This window comes from Varanus komodoensis, unplaced genomic scaffold, assembly GCF_004798865.1.
Source record: "Varanus komodoensis strain SLA01 unplaced genomic scaffold, ASM479886v1 scaffold45, whole genome shotgun sequence".
In the NCBI taxonomy this organism is placed as follows: Eukaryota; Metazoa; Chordata; class Lepidosauria; order Squamata; family Varanidae; genus Varanus; species Varanus komodoensis.
Window position 1 is genome coordinate 4888292 of NW_025336011.1, and position 12343 is coordinate 4900634.

Genomic DNA, 12343 nt, shown 5'->3' on the forward strand with positions numbered 1-12343 from the left:
GTTACATTACGTTGCAAAGGCTGATCAAGCATCCATTGAATGCTTATTTTATTCACTCATTCATTCATTTAAAGGAATTTAGGTCATAGTGTCTGGTATGGACTCTGCTCACACATTTCAGAGCTCGTGTCAGAACCTGGTATCTTTGCTGCTTGGGCCCATCGGCCTAGCGGGTCAGGCCCCTCCACAGTCACCTGCCCGGGGCTCTCCTGAAAAATAAAAGAAAAATTAAAAAACTGGCCCATGGCTGCAAAGAGCACCAGGTGGCTCAGTCTAGCTGTAACTTTCATGTTCCACAATGCTCTAAGCAAAGCCTCATTCTGGGGCATTGTGGGATATTAAAGTGGCAGCAACCAAGAGCAACTTGGCACCTGCAGGGCCCCTCAGGGACTTGGGCTGTCAAACACAGGGGGCCTATGGGAGATGGAGGGAGGAAAAGTGGGAGCCTTGGGGAAAGTCTTGCTTCCTGGAGAAGGCTGACATTCTCAGCCCCTTCCTGCAGCATTCGCTTGCTGAGCGGAATAGCCAGGGTGCGTGGCTGCCTCCCGCAAAGGCAGACCCCTGTGTGCCCTCCTTGGCCTGAAGCAGCCGGATGGGAGCATCCCAGTGAAGCAGGTAGCAGGGTCACCCCAGTGGCTAGCATGGCTGCCAGCTCAGCCTCCAAAATGAGGAGCACAAGGCTGCTTCTGTACAACTCTCCAATCGCTGATGAGTTCCCATAATGAAATATGAGCGTCTTTTTCCCCACACAAATGGTGCCTATTCAGCTATACATTTCCCCAAAGGTATATATTTTTGTCTATTTTTAAAGTACTCACTTTTTGCCCCTTGATTCCATCATTTCAGTGCTCTTTAAAAATCCATCTTTTTAGGTGTGCTTTGCAAATGCATGCATTTTCAATTATAACCTTTCTCAGCAAATCATATGACAAGCTCAGAAATGTGTGGATTTCACCTTGGACTGCATTCAAGCCCATGCTTGAGTTTGGGTGCAGCGAACCAACAAATTCTGTCCAAAAAGGAATGGAAAAGATGTCGTATATTTCTCTATACAGCCTCCACGTGGCATTCAGTGCACCCCCTCCCACACACTGCCACCTAGTGACTACCAGAAGAACTGCCTGCTGCCTCAGACAAGGGTCCCTCCAGACCAGCACAGCAGCCAAGGGTGCGAGTGCAACAGTGCCTCCTCACCCAGGTTTCCCCTCAACTGGTACACACAGGCTCTCTGCCTCTGGTACTGGGGGCCGCACGCCCATCAGGACAGGCAGCCACTGCTAGCCCTCTCGTCTGGTAACTGGTCCAGTCCCCACTTAAAGCCATCTGAGCTGGTGCATCTAGTGGAATGGAAGTCCATAGCTGAGCTTTCAGCAGAAGCCCTTCTTTTCAGCTGCCCTGCGTCTGCCACCAGTCACCTTCTTGGGATGACTTCAGGCCTGAGCCTTCTGGCAGAGGCAGAAAAATGTCTCCACTTTTTCTACACCATGCCTAATTCTGTAGGCCTTTATTATGTCTCCTCTATCTCACCCTTTTTCTAAGAGAAACAATCTCAGCTGTTCTGGCTTTTCCTCACAGGGGAAAAAGCCAGTCCCTTGATCATTTTCATTGACCTTTTCTGTAGTTTTTCCATTCTACAATATCTCTTTTCAGAGGCACCAACCAGAACTGTACACTGTATTTAACTGTGGTTCCATCTCAGATTTGAACACAGGCACTATGATCATGGCAGTTTTCCAGTCTTTTCCTAATTATTCCTGACATGTAGTTTGTCTTTTCACAGCAGCCAAATATTGGGTCAACATTTTCACTGAACTCTACCCCAAAACTAAGAATTTCTTTCTTGGTTAGTCACCAAGATCTTATCAACTCATATTTGAAGCTGAGACTTCTTGCTCCAGTGTGTATCAGTTTGCATTTGCTTACACAGAACTGTGTTCGCCATTTTCATGACTGTTCTCCCAGTGTGGAGAGAACAACACCTCACAATCTCTGTTGTTGTAACCAGTCTAAACATATTAGTGGCACCGGACTCTTGGCACCTTGCTGCTCATTCCTAATTCCAGATCATATATGAAGTTAAAAAGGATTTGTTCCTTTAAAACAGATCCCTGGGGAGCCCCACTGCTTGCATCCCTCCACCATTTATCCCTACTCTCTGCTTTCTGTTCTTTAACCAGTTGCTAATCTATAAAACACCCTCTTCTCTTAGTCCATGATTGCTAAGTTTGCTCAGGCGGGTCTCATGAGGAACTGCATCCAAAGCTTTTTGGAAACCCAAGTAAGCAACGTCTAACCTGCCTTGAAAGGTTGCTGTGAGGATAGAAGGAGAAGGAAGTCCAGGACCATATAAACCACCTTGGGATTTTTCTTTTTTGGTCCAGTTACACTGGATGCTTTTCATGCAGGTGTGGACAGGACCCATCGAGAAGTGAGGCCTGCCCCATGTGTGTGCCGAACACTCCCCTTCTGGGCTTTTAAAAGCAGCTGTTGGTGAAGACGGACCAGGGATGATAGTGGTGAGCGCCTGTTTATGGCCAGGTGCAGTTCTCGCAGAAAGAACGGTTAAAGCAAAAACAAAGAACCCTATTGGATTAATTCTGGCTGATCTCTAATACGGGCGAGGCATTGGAGTGCATGGCAGCTTCTCAGCTCCAGGGATTTCTGGCTGAGGAAGAAGTGGCTTCCGGCACAATTATGGGATGGAGATTGCTTTGGCCACCTTGGCAGATGATCGGTGTCAGGGACTGGGCAGAGGGCATGCACTCCTACTGGTTTTGCTGAACTCTTGGCTTTTGACAGCAGGCAGAGACCTTTTTATTGAGTGGGCTTTTAGAGTGTGAGAAGGTCTACTGGGTTAAATGCTGCCTAGCATTTAGAATGCAAGGGTAATAATAAAATACAAACAACTCACCTTTTTTCCCACGGCGGATCTAAAAGAGCCTCTCACTTTCTTAGCCCCATTCCTAAGGTTGCAAAATGGCAAGAGAGCACTTTCTGCACATTCTTGGGTGTTTTGGAGAAATTCTGAAAAAATAACTATCAAGATTGGTGGGAAATGTTTTTTTTTTTTCTTTTAGTAGAAAGCAGCAGTTGAGGCTTCCCCACTGTTCTTTAACTATCTTACTTTCTTGTTTCAACTGTTTTTATTTAAACAGTATGTGTTGCCATGCTTATAAAAGGATGTCCATAATTGACATTCTAATGGGATGCTGCCATTCCAAATGGTCTTGGGACAGGCCTTTGAAGTTCTGAGGCCTGAGGGGTGAGGTTGCCAAGAAAATGTGCTCTGCATATGCTCAGGAATCCCTTCAGCATTTTCTACCAGGTCACATGTTCCAGGGTTGTGAGTTGCCCAAAACTTTTTGAACAGAAAGGGAAAGATTGTAAGGTTGCATGTACTATCTGAAGATGCACTGAAGTCTCTCCCTGTGCATGTCCATAAGGGAGCCGGCCTCCCAAGAATACCCCTGTTTGGAAAAGAGGGGCTGGGTAGGCAGGGGAGAAGAGGGCATTTGATTTCAGGGGAGGAAAAATAACTCAGGCAGGAAGATTCAGTGGCTGGGGACCACAGCAACCCATGTGGGCAAAATGCCAGCTAATCCAAGGAGAACAGATGCCCTTCCTGGTACCCTCTCTGGGTCTGATTTCCAAGGCAATGCAGAGAGTTGTAGTCCAACAGTCCTGGAAATCTCCAGGCTGGAGAAGGCCATGTGTACCTTCCCCTGGGCAGGTAGCCAAGGCAGATGCTCTTGGCTGCTGCCATGACTAAGGAGCAGGCTGCACGCAAACCATTGGAAAGATGGGCTTTATTCATGGCAGCCGGTCAAGACAGTCTGGGTCGGCTAGACACCTGACGGAAGAAACCCACAGCCTCTGGCTGACCTCCGAGTGTGCTGGACTGTAACTTCCAGCATCCCCATGCTCACAGCACTCTTCAGAGCAAAGCCACCTGCTCAGACTCACCTGGAGGCTGAATTGGAAGGTGCAGTCAACTTAACTGGCCAGGTGCATGGAGACCAGCCCCCACCCAGCACGCCAAAGTGTGGGAGGGGCACGAGAGCACCTGCAGGGGCTGGAGGGGTTATTCTCCCTGGAGGCTGGGCCAAAGGTACAAAGTGAATCTCTGTGAACGACAGAGATGCCCCCTCCTTCCCTGCCTCCCCCTGCCAGTGGCCTCCCTGGGGAGCACAGGCAACCTGATTAATGATCCCAGGGCATGGACACTCAGCGGCAGCTGCATCAACACGATGCGTGCCTGCTGGGCCCGGCCAGAGGGTGGAATGGCGGGTGTTGTGAAAACAGACCAGGCATGCAGGCTGTGGAGGTCTCTGAGGTTCCAGCTCAAGATTGATGGCAGAGAAACTGCTTGTCCTGCGGCTGATGTCCCTCCATTCCAAACTTCTGGAGAAGCAAATCTTCAGCTGCCGGAGCTGTGCATTCATTCATTCATTCCTTCATTCATTTCGAGTGGAGCGTTGAGCCTTTTTCAGTCTGCGGACCAAGCACACTTCTTGGGGATGTCGTTCCAGGAGTGGGTGGGGGCCAAGTTTAAGGGGGTGGGGCCAAACATGCCGGTCTCATGTTGCTTAAAGTTCTTACTGCTAGTAATGAAGCCTTAGGGGTTGGGTTGGGTTAGGGTTAAGATTAGGGTTAGGAGAGACTTTTCAACTGTTTCAAAAGGGGAAGGGGGAAGGACTGCAGAAAAACTAGCAAACCACAGAATGCTTGGTGATATATGCCATTTATATACCCAATGCCTTTTCCCTCTAATTATATACCCAATTAGAGGGAAAGGGGTGGGGTCAGAGAAAGGGGGTGTGGCCAGTGGGAACCTCAGAGCATTGAACAAGCAGACTTGGACTGGATAAAGTACTTCAAACAGAGGTCTGTAACATGCGAGACAAAGGGCAAGGATTAGATTGCCCTTCCCTGGGTTGACAGAGCCCCAGTCCTGCTCATCCCTCCCCCCCCCCCCAGATTAGGTGGCTTTTTGCCGCACAACCCCAGAAGAGCCGGACTGGAGCCCCAGACCCGTGGTTCAGAACTCCTGAGTTTCAGACAATTTATATAATTTGATGGTCAAAAGAGGCATTCAAGCCAGCTTACGGCATTCTGTCAAGTAATTCATCAAGTATAAACCAACACCGTACAATAAAACAGTTACTAAATCATAGAGAGCAGAGTGGTTAGAGTGCAGACTGGGACTTGGGAGATCCAGGTTCTGGTCCCCACTCATCGTGAAGCTGACTGGGTGATTTTGAGCTAATCACTAAATGCTCAGACTAACCTACCTCACAAGGTTGTTGTGATGATAAAATGGCAAGGAGAAGGCTCATGTGAGCTGGCCTCAGTTCCTTGCAAAAGCAAAAAAGATGGGGTATAAGTGTAATGTAGTAGTAGTAGTAGTAGTAGTAGTAGTAGTAGTAGTAATAATAATAATAATAATAATAATAATAATAATAATAATAGAGCTACCTAAGATTTAGGATGCTTTCAGACAGAGTTATCCTAGCACCAAGAATTAGAAATGCTTATCTCTTCCAACTTTTATTTCCTAGTGGATTTTCCACAAACATGGAAGAAGTAGTGGGGAAAGACAAGAGGATGACAAGTGGATGACATCAGCATCTAGATTCGCCCAAGAACTTTGTGAAATTATGTGAGTGACCCTCTCTCAGCCAGAAGCACTGCTGCTGCTTCCAGTAGCCAGGCTGGGTGCTGCAGGGCAAATCATTTCTACAAAAGAGGTGCCTTTGAAACCCAGAGAGGTGGGGTGTTTTCTCATGCAGGATTGCTTTGATCCCTCCACAGTGCAAAATAAATTCCCTGTCATTGTGCATAAGTTCTTTATACTGAGCTGCAAAAAATCCCAGGGGTCTCCTTGCAGGTCTAGTTGAGCTGCTCTGATATTCTCCAATGTTTCCAAGCATTCCAAGGGCCAAACTATGCATTGGGTGTCTTGCATGCAAGCAGGTAATGTGTCCATGCGCAGACCGGGGAGCGAGCAGAACTGAAATTCCCCAAGAGCAGCCCAGGGAGGGACAGTGTAACCCCTGTCCCTATGTCACATCACATCTTATATTTTTCACTCCACTAGTTAAAGGGCTTTATCCAGTCCCAGTCTGGTTTCCAGAGAAGGAAGGAAGGAAGGAAGGAAGGAAGGAAGGAAGGAAGGAAGGAAGGAAGGAGGGGGAAAGAACCTCAAGAAGGCAAGATTCCCCAATAAAGGTTGGGTGCAGAGCCTCTTTCAGCCCAAGGACCAAATTCGATTTTGGAGAAGATTTTGGGGGCTGCATCCCAGTGGTGGGCAGGACTAGATGCAGAAAGACTGGGGGCAAAAGTACAAAAAATGCCAGTGCATTTTAGCTGAAAGCTTTCACTGCCTAAACTTAAACCTTAGGAGCAGTTTTTCATTCTTCTGGAGTGGGGAATGCATGATACAGAACTGGGAAATGTCCCAGCCAAAAGGGTTGGAAGAAAGAGGATGGAACCAGGGCATGGCCACTGGAGGAATCCGCTCAGATATTGCAAGCTGAAGAGGGCAGATTGGGCACCCTGTTCTGAGGTCCCAAAGCCCTAAACTAGAGGATGGCTTTGAACAGAGCACTGTCCTGTGTGAAGCCCAACATACGGTGCGCACACCCTGGTATCCGTGGGCCCCTGGCAACTTCCCAAGGAAGTTTTGTCTGAACTCTGTCCCTGGTCTTGGGAAACCAAACGAGCAAAGCAGTGTGGAGCTTGCCATTGTCTCCTCCTTTTCAAGGATGCCTGCCAACATTTTTCTTTCATATTCGAAAGGAAAAAAGGGAAGCCCTGGCCCAACAGCACTGGTGTCACTCAAGGAACCCTCACGCTCTAATTTACGGTGATTCAGAGGAAGAGGTGCCGGCAGCAGCCGCTTCTGCTGCGCCTTTCCTTACGTCTGCCAAGAGCCAGATGCCGGCCAGGAAAATGTCATCCATCTGGAATCCGGCAGGAAAGATGGGCGGTGGAGATCTGGGGAGCAAGGCAGGAAGCTGCTGGAATTCTGAACCAGCAAAAGTGAAGGTAGGCCTCTCTGTGCACTTTTTGGAAGCACCTGCTGGGGGGCTGACCGAAGACGGCTGCCTTCTTTCTCCATCATGTCTGCTGAGAGACCTTCACCTGGACTGCCTGAGCCTGCGATGTGCAATGCTTGATCATGCCAGTCTTGAAGGACACCTTCATGCTTTGGCACCTGAAATAGGTCACCAAATCTGGGATCACAAAGGAACTGAACACAGGCATGCATCATCTGCTTGCCCTGGGAGAAGTTGTCAGTGTTCTCCCCCCTTCCCCCAGCCTCAGCCTCATTCCCTGGCAGTACCGGGCTTTGCCTGCGCGCTTGAATCACATGGAGTTGCTGGTGCACATGTTTAAAAAAGCAACCAGAACACATGGTGCTCCTTACTTTTCAGTGGAAAAATGGAGCTCACTGCACTTTTCCATGCCAGGCTTTTGATGACTATGAGCCAAGCCCGCCCAAAAAGCCCAAGATGACTTTGATATGGTCTGGGATTGATGGACTACAATGGACAGCTGGCTTCCACAAGCACCTGGAATGCACGTCACGCCCACCAGGCATCGCTGGACCGTTTGGACAGCTGAAACAGCTTGGCCTGGGTTGGGGCTGGTTTTGGATTTCAGGTGATAGGCCTGACCTTGCAACCGTTATCTTGCAAAGGAGCTAACGCCCCGAGTTGGCAGTTCAGTTTCACTTGAAGCTTTGTTTTGGAATGTACATTCATTCCAGGGAAAGCTGCCTCAATCACGTAGGTTTGCTGCTTGCTGCTTTCTGGGTGCCTTTGCTACAACTCCCATCAGACCCAGGTAGCAGGGCCCCTGGACAGCACTGGGCTCCCAGTTGCCTCCCCTGCTATATGACAAAATCCCTATCAAGGCAACACAGGCAAAAAACAGGAAATCAGACGCCAAAGTGGCAGGAAAGTGCCAGCCAAGCTTTGATGGGAAGGTCACTTTTGCATCTCTAAATTTTATTTTAAAATGCATGATTGAAAAAGCAGGACCAAAAGAGGGTACCAACTTGCATTGTAATTGCATGTTAAAATGTACAGATACCAAATTAGAAATAATTCAGAAATGATTGCCATTATTTACAGGCAGCAGCAGTTCATCTTCCTGTGGAAGAAGGGACTGACCAGGCGAGCTCAGCCTGCTGCCCGGGTACTCACAGTCGGCGGGCAACTGCAGTGGTGTTCCTCTCTCCTTGGGGTTCTTTCTTTTCAAGCCCAACTGTTGAAGCCCATGAAACAGAGGACTGTCCCCTGCGAAACAGGACCCCTGACTACCCTATGGGATCAGGGACGGCAGCTCAGTGGTGGCACATGCAGAAGGTTCCAGGTTCCGTTCCCAGCACCTCCAGTTAAAGAAAGAGGAAGTGGCAGGTGCTGGGGAAGAGTCCGTCGGAGTAGATTGGCCCTCCAACCTGCCTCCTTCCTGCTAGTTTGAACTGCGACTTTCGGAATTCCCGAATTGGCCCTGCCGGCTGGAGCTGGTGGGAGGGCTCCATGCGGGGGCTGCCTGGCGTACTCAAAGCTGTGCTACCCAGGCCAAGAGTTGGACCCGGTATGAGGTTGCTCCCCATGTTTCCACGGATCTCATCGTGTTGCACAGACAGGTGCTTTGCAATGGCACCTTCCTTCTTCCGGCCACACTTCTTGAGAAGAAAAGAAACTCATTTTGCTCTTCAGAAGTTTGCCTGCTGAGTTGACCCAGACCAGGAAAGCAATCTTCTCGCCAAGGTCCTGGTTTCCCTCTGTGTCCAAATCTGATATTATAACCTTGGCTTTGTCGAACTTCCATTCCGGAGCAGTGTAAGAGATGGCGAAGCAACAAAAAGCACCCATGATCATTCGGAGAAGCAACAACTGTCGAGCCCGAGGTCTCCAGTCAGCCACTGTCATTGTCCAGCGCATCCCAGATACTTTCTTCCATTTGCTATCTCTGTGCACGGCTAATAGAGATTAGAACTCCCTCAGCACAAGGGAGGCCCATCTTGGTCCTTTTTACGTATGGACACTTGGAAAGTCTATAACACAGTGCCCCTGAACTGAAGCAAAATGTTCACACAAACTCAAGATTCAGCAACATAGTGAAATTTCTCTTGTTTTCATTTTGAAACCCTTTACACTTGCTCTTGAAATTCAAGATTTTGAAGGATGCTGTAGAAAAACAAAAACCTCGTGGTCTTTCACAGCTTTTAAGGAAATAACATGCCATATCCACCTGCAGACTTATATCCAGATTTAGCTATACTTCGAACAGACTCACTGAAAACAGTGGAATCTAAAGAAGTCGTATCTAATTTAAGTGTCTTTGCTTTCACTGGGTCTTTTCTAAGTGTCACTATACCTGGATCCAACCCAACATGTTTTCCTCAGATTCCTAAATCCAGTAGAATCCAGCAGTAACAAGAGATATACAATTTAATTTAAACTGAATTCATAATTGAAATAGGAAAAAATGAAAGTTTATTTTTGCAACAAAATTTGAAATCAGAGGCAGGTTGATAACATCAGTGGGCATGATCTCAGGCTCTGATGCGATCTGGCTTGCAGGGGGCAATTTGGTCCCCCTCCTAAAATATCCTGCCATGTATGAATTGCCAAAAAAGGCAACACTTAACCAAAACAGACAGCATAGATTTGCACACAAACTGAGGCCTAAAATAGGTTTCCCACCCCTGATATGTGGGGAGGTCCAGCCTTGTATAAGTTCTTGTGAAATTTAGTCCTGGTTCAACAACCCAAAGTATGGGCTAAATATGAGTTGTCACTGGATCATGGGCTATCATGAAGTAAAAAGCCTGAATGATGGCTTGTTAACCACAATCAGACCAGGAAGAGAATCTTGCTTTGACACTCAGTTGTAAACTCTGGGTTGCTGGGGGTTAACATTGCATTGTTAAACCAGAGTGCATGGTTCATACAAAACAACAAGCCATGATTCAGTAACAACCGTACTCAGTGAGAAGCGATACTCAGCCCCTGCTCTGGGTTTTCATCATGTGTCACCCGGATCTTACTGTAGCCAAACAGAGGTGTTAGGACAAAGAAAGCAACATTCTGAACCATGAGGACCAAACGAGAATGAAAATATTCATATTTTTAGTCTAGACATGGAGAAAAAGAGCAAGTGCTTGGCAGGGGCAAAGGTACCAAACTGGGATCATGGCATTAGGAGGAGGGCTTCGAACCTTTGGTCCCAATTCGAGCCAGCCTTTCCCCCAACTCCAGCTCCATGCCCCCTAAAAAGCTCCCATTGGTGGCAATGTCTTCCCACCATTACAAATAACGGACGTGGAGAGGGGCTGATTTGGATTGGACCTGCAGCAAGCATAAAGGGTTAAATCCCCTTCCCTTCATACCACAGTCATGATCCAGCTCACATAACCCTCACCTGCTTTTAAAAAATATGTAAAAGCCATAACCATGGAAGAGCTAAAAATGTGCATCACCCCACATAACCTGAACGCTAACCCTGACCTCAGAAGGGGAGTGGGAGACCCGGCCCCCATGCCCACCCCCTCCCCACCAGAGTGGAGAGAAACACACTAGTTACCTCGATGAGATCAGAAACTTGACCCCAGCAAGAGGGAAAAGCAGCGTTCCCACGGGTGGGGGGTGCAGCGGAGAGCAGAGCAGGGGGCAGGCTGGGAGCGATCCTGAGCCCTTTCGGTCTCCTTCCCTTTGCCTCTACTCCTCCCACCCTGCACTGAATTAGTGAACACTTCTGAGTTTGGGGACTTCTGATGGCTGAAAGTGCCACTGTGAAGACCGTACCCGGCATTAGCTAAGGGACACCGATCAAGCTTCGGTTGTTTTCACCCAAAGCTGAAAGAATTAACCCTTGGACGCTGGCGCTGTGTGTGTGTGGGGGGGGGGGGGAGGGAGTTGGGCTGGGGACAGAGGTGAAGTGGGGGAGAGGCCCCAGCCTAACTCAAGGCTGCTCCTTTCTTTACCAAGAAATTAAAACAAGCATCCATGTGTGGGGAAAGGAAACCCGGAGGCTTAGCTTGCACCTGCCCGCGCTCAGCCTTGCAATGGATACCCTGAACCGCTTCGCTGTGATTCAGACATGCCGCCCGCAAACCAGCTGTCCGGAGGCAGGGAAGCACTGGAGGTGATGCCTTCCCAAAGCCGCTGGCAAGTCCGAGCGAGACAGGAGCCCCTCCACTGGAAGGACGAGAAAGGCATTTCCTGTCTCTTCCACGGGGCTGCAGAGCGCTCGCCTCGCACCGCCTGGATCATGGAGGAAGATATCCAATATTTCTCAGGAGGGCCTGATCGCCCCCTTCCCCTCACCACCTCTGGTGCACGTGGCAAATGGTTATTCCCAGGACGATTTAGCGGTTGAGGCAATATCATGTTCGTGCAGGGGCAGACGGGAGCGAAAGCAATGGAAGGCTCTGAGCGGGTTCTCCATATGCAGCATAGTATTTTTAAGAGAATTAGAACCTTCCCTCCTTTCTGTAGATGTACAAGCTCTTCCACTCCCCGCCCCACCTAGTTTCAGATTTGAAGCAGGGGCGTTCACAGGTCCCCAGGGAGCTCACTCGATTGAAAGCAGACCTCACAGAGCAATGGCTGCCCGGGCACAACCCGGGGAGCTTCTGCCTTCTCCAAAAGGCATGGCAGAGGTGGCCTTTATGCAGGCACACCCCATTTCTGGCACCAGCAGTTCCCTGACAGCCATAACAGAGCCCATGTTTTATAGGCAGTAGGGGTGGGGCTGCTACTCCTCAGTCCATCCTATCACATCAGTTGTAGGCAATCCAGCACCTTCTTTCCAAATGTTTTAGGTGGCTTCCATAATCTGTTCACTGGTCGTGCGGGCAGGTTGCCTACCTCTGCTTGCTATGGCACATTCTTTAGATGCAATAGCATATAAATGGAAGTTCTACTCTGTTTTTAGGACTTGGGTGTTATTAATGGTGTTGGTTTGGATCCAGAAGTTAGACTTCAGTCTTACACCTAGTACAAAATGAATACCCCTAAACTCAATGGATTTACCTTTGGGTAGATCACAATAGGTAGGATTGCAATGTTAGTTTTCAACGAAATCAGTGGGACTTACTAAGTAATGATTAACTTTTCACACTCAAGTCAATGGGCAGGAGTAGGGCTAATACCCAATTTTATTCATGTCTAGTCAAACGTGAGTCCCACTGAGTTCAATGGGGATTACTCCTGGGTAAGTGAGTATAGGATTGTAGGAGCACTTAGTCTGGTCTGGATCCAGCCGAGTGTTTGTAAAGCCACGGGACTAGCTGCAGCTTTGGGGTGTGGTGTCACTGATATCCCAA